The 6769-nt window shown below is 34.9% G+C and overlaps 2 pseudogenes; one reads left to right on the top strand and one right to left on the bottom strand.

The window, feature by feature from the left end:
- Window positions 1–356: 356 nt before the first annotated feature.
- On the top strand, window positions 357–1252 carry LOC140817838 (xyloglucan 6-xylosyltransferase 2-like; annotated as a pseudogene).
- Window positions 1253–2887: 1635 nt separating this feature from the next.
- LOC140818814 (uncharacterized) lies at window positions 2888–6428 on the bottom strand (annotated as a pseudogene).
- Between the last annotated feature and the right edge of the window lie 341 nt (window positions 6429–6769).

The following is a 6769-nucleotide window of genomic DNA, read 5'->3' as shown; positions in this document are numbered from 1 at the left end:
AAAATTTTCCAAACGAGTTAAAAGAAAAGAAACAACTTCAAAGTTTTCTAGGAGTTGTTAATTTTGCTAGGATGTTTATCAAAAATCTTGCAAAACACAGGAAAGTGTTCAGTCCATTACTGAAAAAAGATACGAAATTTATATGGACGAAAGAACACACACGGGGACTTAGTCAACTAAAGAAGATTTGTTAAAATCTTCTGAAAATGACTATTCCTTAGGATGAATATGATATGGTATTGTATATTGATGCTAGTGATCATTGATGGACAGTACTTTTAACCAAGATAACTGCCAGAAAGAGAACAACCATGCAGATATTGCAATGGACTTTTCTCGGATGCAGAAGCCATAAGATGGCATATCAACGAAAAGGAATTCTATGCAGTAAAAAAGGCTTTTGAAAAAATGGTCATTATTTTCACCCAAAGCCGCACCAGAAAGTGTTCAAACTAAGGATAGTGAGCCAAAGGGTCATGCTACAAAAGATGACCTTCCAGAGAAAGTTGTGAAGGCCGGGACTCAGAAATTGAGTGATAAAAAATCAAGCTCGCCAGTAAAGCCTGTTTCAGGTTCATTAATGGGACAAATAATGCAAATTCTTTTGAGCCTACGACCCCTGGTGTGGAGGGTGAAACCAGTGATTTGGGTGCAAAATGTTCGCCAATGTCTGGTGATATATATTCTGGTTACCATTGATTACTCTAGGCTTCATGGGATTGAGGTCTTTTACAATATTGCCTTGCTTGATGCAGAAATGGCAGGATTTTGGGCGAAGCTGCCGTTGATCCGAAAGCTTTTGTTGTCCCATCCAGAGGTGGAGTTCTTGTGGTGGATGGACAGTGATGCAATGTTCACAGATATGGCCTTTGAGGTGCCGTGGGAGAGGTATAAGGATCATAACTTGGTGATGCACGGTTGGAACGAAATGGTGTAAGATCAAAAAAACTGGATTGGTTTGAACACAAGGAGTTTCTTGTTGAGGAATTGTCAGTGGTCTTTAGATATTCTCGATACATTGGCACCAATGGGGCCAAAAGGGAAGGTTAGGGAAGAAGCAGGGAAGCTTTTAACTCGGGAGCTAAAGGATAGATCGGTTTTTGAGGCGGACGATCAGTCTGCAATGGTGTATATATTGGCAACACAGAAGGATAAGTGGAGTGATAAGGTTTATCTTGAGAACACTTACTATCTGCATGGTTATGTCTTTTGGGAATGTATTTGGGAATGTCTTTTTCATGGCATCTTCTAAAAAACCCAAATAACCAATTCAGAATCAGCATGGTTTTAAATTTGGGAATGTCTTTTTCATGGCATCTTCTAAAAAACGTTACTTTCAAAAGTAATTTGAGATCGTCTTTTTCGTGGCGTCACTATATACCTATATGTTTCTTTGTGCTGGCTTCTGGAAGCATAGTCCCTTTCCAGGGGATCGTTTGAGGTACTTCAATATCAGTACCTCCAGAGACGGATCTACGCTAGGGCTATACTGGGCTGTAGCCATATTTGCGACGGTTATAGTAAACCCGTCGCCGATGTGGATTAGCGACAGTTTTATCAAAACCCGTCGCAAATATTAGCGACGGTTATTGATAAAACCGTCGCTAAAGTATTAAAAAATAAAAAAAAGGTGGATCGGCGGTTTTAATTAGCGACGATTTATTCAATAGAACATCATTACCACTTTGATGTTTTTAATGCAGTAATAGAATTCATTTTGATGGAGTTAAATACTCGGTTCAATGAGTCATCGGTGAAACTTCTTTCTCTTAGTATAGCTTTAGATCCTAAAAATTCATTTGACTCATTTAACAGTGATGATATTCGCAAACTTGCGAAGAAGTTTTATCCTGGAGATTTCACAGATCAAGAAATTGTTGTTTTGAAGTATGCATTGATACATTTATAAACTCGATGTGATGCAGAATTTAAAGGTTTCTACACTTGTTGAGTTGTGTCAGCAATTGACCGAGAGTGGACGGTCAAGTGTTTATGTTATGTTGACTAGATTGATTCATCTTGTTTTGACATTATCTGTGTCTACTGCCACTATTGAACGGGCTTTTTCAGCAATGAAGCATGTGAAGACGGCACTTCGCAATAAAATGGAGGATGACTTTCTTGACGATTGTTTGACACTCTATATTGAACGAGATTTAGCTAAACATATTGATGTAAATTCTATTATTGATGAATTTTATGTTTTAAAATCCCGTAAGGCACAACTTCGTTGAACGATATAATGTACTTTTTTTTAATAATATATAATTTATCATATTGAGTTCAAGTCAACCTCAACTCTTATTCCTGGATCCGTCCCTGAGTACCTCAAATCAGGGAAAAAGACATTCCCAGTTACCATCAGCTAAGGGGCTTGATTTTCTAAAAGACGTACTGAATGATGTTTGAAACAAATGGCGGCAACACCTCAGGTAAAAGAAATTTTGAAATGCTATGTATGATTTTATTTTTAAAAAATATTATTAGATTTGCAGAGTGGTGCTATGCGATTGTTTAAATTTACAGCCAATAATGTATCCTTCCATTAGTCCTAGTCTTCCACCAGCTAATTCTTTTGCCAAATGATTGCATATGCATCATAAATTTTATTTTTTTTGCATATGTAGCATAAAAAAATTCGATTAGTATAATAATATATATGATATTGAAATATAATAATAACTTTACTAACAAAATATAATAATATCGAACCAGTATCGTCTAAGTGTTTTTGTCAATTGTTTACACTAAGGGAGTGTTTGGTTTAGGTGATAACGTGGGTTTATTTTTTTTAACCCACCTTATCCCTCGTTTGGTACGCATGATTATTTAACCAAGTCAATACCTCCTATGAATGATTAGGTTATATTAAATGGGTTAAAATAATACATCCTCACCTCCTATGATTATTTATCCAACTCTTAATCCTTCGTATTTTTTTCAATTTTACCATTTTCCTATATCCAAACTCACAACCACTTCCCGCCACGACCGCCGCCACAGACCGCGGTAATTTTATGGACATATTTTTTTTCTTTGAGAAATTATATATTATTTCATGTCAAAATATTACCATTTCATAATTTTATGGTCATTCACAGTGCTCCCATTTCTTTCAATACTTTGGTAAACTTGTGGAACCAAGCTCTGGGAACTTGTGCACAGATTAAAATTCAAATAACCATAAAATTATGAAATGGTAATATTTTGACATGAAATAATATATAATTTATTGATATGGCCACTTCCATATCAAGCAGCTCTGGCCCGCAAATCTGTATTTGGGAATGTCTTTTTCATGGCATCTTCTAAAAAACCCAAATAACCAATTCGGAATCCATTCTCACTCTTCCAACCGTGATTGACAGCTTCCTTTAATGCTTGAAGGAGAACATCTTCCTCTCTTGTTGTCCACACTCGCCTAGTCTTCTCAACTTTTTTTCCCTTGTCATGTCCTTTGCTGCTACGTGTTCTAAACTCCATCTCTACTACAAAAAACGAAAAACAAAAAACAAAAAACAAATACAGAAGGTTAGTATCTAAGTATAAGATTACTTTTCCAAATCGATTAACAAAATGACAAATTTCAAATAAAATAAAAAAGTTTCATTCATAGAACAAAACAGGGAAACCAAACATCCACATTGAGGAATACAAATTATGGCATCAACATTGGTAAATCGAAAAGTCTACGTGTTCAAAACATATAAATACGACATGTATCATGAACTAGAGTACATCGAAATTGCTAAATTATCTCTCCACATATCCCAAGCCGGAGAGGACTCAATATTTTCAATGAAACCATCTTCAGTATAGTTATTGGGACCAACACATGCATCCTCAGCTTCTAAGAAAGGATCATCTGGCATTTCCAATCGAATGAAACTATGTATGAGAATGCATGCCATGATAATTCCGTTTTGAACTTTCAATGGGTAAAATGATGGACTCCGCAAGATGGCCCATCTCCTTTTCAATAATCCAAACGCTCTTTCTATTACATTTCGTGCAGAGCAGTGCTTTGCATTGAAGAATTCCTTGTGATTTTGTGGACCAATGGAGCCATTTCCCCATGCATCCCTGTGGTATCACACTTTCCTATACGGCGTTAGAAAACCTTCTACATTGCCATATCCGTTGTCACATAAGTAAATATTGACCTGTCATTTTAGTTACAACATGAAAAAAATGATTACGTAGAACAAAAGACAAGAGTTATGTTCAATGTACTATTTGAATTGTAATAAGTGAGTAATAAATGTATGTTTGACCTCGTGGTACTTTTAGCCCATTTTGTCGATGAATTTCATCTCGAAGTACCTTAGCATCTGCTGCCGATCCTTCCCAGCCAGTTAATGCATAAATGAATCTCATTTCTCGATCAAAAACTCCCAAGATATTTACTGTTGTGGTGCCTTTTCTTGTTCTGTATTTGGGCTTTTGTTGATTAGACACGTGCACACTTATATATGTCTCATCCAATGCTCCAACACAACCCTACATACAATAATTATTTGTTACTTTCAAATAATTTTTTGCTATCATAGATTCACAATGATATTCAAAACATAAATAAACATACCTTAAATCATTTCCATGTTTCGTTAGTACAACTTTCATCAACAGGAACAGGCTTCACGAGAAGTATTGGGTATAGCTTTAAGATTGATTTCAGAACTTCGTGAAAATGAGTGCTAACAGTGTGCCCACTATGTATATAGTCATGACTTATGATTCTATTTTTTTTTATGATGAGCTAGTATGGACAAGAACATAGCCACCTTCTCCCTAACCATTACATGCCTAGATTCTACAAGTCCTCCAACATGTGTGAGCAAGTAACATAGTCGTCCAAATGCATTACGATTCATCCTCAAGTTGACAATGCGTTGTGTATCTCCTAATTCAATAATCCTATGCAAGTGATTTATTTGGGAATGAAGCCTTCCTATAATATTGTACGAGACATCTTCTGAACGAAGCCTATGTTTCCTATGTAGTACGTACTTTGTAGGTACTCGTACTAAAATAGTAAAAAACACAAATGCCCGCATAAGTACTGTGTGTAGCACTAGCAACACTTGGATGTCCTGATCTTGATTGTCCATGGAAGTACAACTTCTGCCACACCATAATAAAATTGTACATCATATTAGCAGAATAAAAATCTGAGCCAAAAGAAATTCCTGAACCAAAATTCCAAATAAAAAATTCTGGAATCAAGACAGAGACATGTTCTAGTAAAACTGCGACTTTTCAAATTAAATTTATTATAAAACCAAACTGTTACTTTTCTTTCCTAATCTAAGTTACCAAACTATAATTAATTACGTAGATTCCTCAGTTTATAATCCCACATTAATTCATACATAAATAATATACCAACAAATACAAACAAATCAATAAGTCTCTCTTACATAACAATATATTCATGTTTTAAATTTAGACTTCTCTGTGTTGATAATGCGATCAATGTCTAATCATATGCTTAGACTAAATTAAACTGTATTTAACATGATTATTAAGTTATATTCTCATTTGGAAAACAGAACAGTAGTTTGTTCAACGAGCCAATGCCATGGGAAACTTGTAGAGACGAGAATTAAACAAAAAAGCAAGCTGCAATGCAAAGAAAACTTCACCAGAAAAAAGTCATTCAACTATACAGTACATTGTTGTCCTAAAGTCTACAAATGATCATTATTGAAGGTGAAAGTAAAAAAAGATGAGGATCAGTGGATTGCTTCAATTTTTCTGTATATATAACTCTAATCAAAAGATACAGACAAGTATTGCAAACAAGTCCAAAAACCATGTTAAATAAGAAATTCCAGAACTATTTCAATTGCTACATCTCTTTCCCTGATATTTTCAGAAGAAGTTTTGCAATATGATTTATACCCTTGAGTTATATACATGGTGTGAGCTCTTTATAGGTGTCCGAATTGATGGATTTTACTCTGGCACAAAAAACATTTAATGAACACATGAAGCTTTTCCCCCCTTTTCTTTATCTATAATGGCACAAAAAACATGGTGAGACCTGTGAGACAGCTAAATGTCGTAAAAATGATGAAGAAACCTTTCGATATAGAAGAATCTGTGAAGCTTTTCAGTGGAGAGCATCACATAACATCATTAAAGCTTGAGAATTAAAATAATTCACTTGAGTTAACTTCGTAAATGGGGCAGTAGATGCCCTTGAGTCATCCAGTAAATTCCCTTGAGTTAACTTCGTAAATCAAAACCAACTAATCTGATGCACACACACAGACATACCAAACAAAATACGAAGATCTTCGCACCATCTAAACAATATGCGTCAGAAATCTCACCTCAAATCGTGCAGATCTTCGCACGAACGCCTCTTCGAAAGATTGGTTTTCTCCAGCCGCACTGAAGGATCGAGGCAAACAAATGAAACGAGAGAAGACTGGGTTTTGGATTTTTATAAATTGGGGATAATTAAGTCATTTATAAGTATTTTATCATTATATTAAAATTATCACACTTCTTTGTAAGGATGTTTTATGCTTCTCAAAACTTATTTATCAAGGGTCCATGATATTATCATATATTTTTTAAAAATTTATCAAACGTGGGTAAGGGGGATTATTTATCAATCATACCCTTATCTCGTGTACCAAACAATGCCTGATTGTTATTCAAATATGTAAGCTCATTATAAAAAACAAAAGTTATAACAATCTTCCACTTGGGGCTTCGTATGTTTCTTGATAAATTATATTATATATAATCCTGAATG

This window comes from Primulina eburnea, chromosome 17 (genome assembly GCF_022965805.1).
Source record: "Primulina eburnea isolate SZY01 chromosome 17, ASM2296580v1, whole genome shotgun sequence".
In the NCBI taxonomy this organism is placed as follows: domain Eukaryota; kingdom Viridiplantae; phylum Streptophyta; class Magnoliopsida; order Lamiales; family Gesneriaceae; genus Primulina; species Primulina eburnea.
Note: the sequence above shows the minus strand (reverse complement) of the source record. Positions and strands in the feature narration are given on the sequence as shown.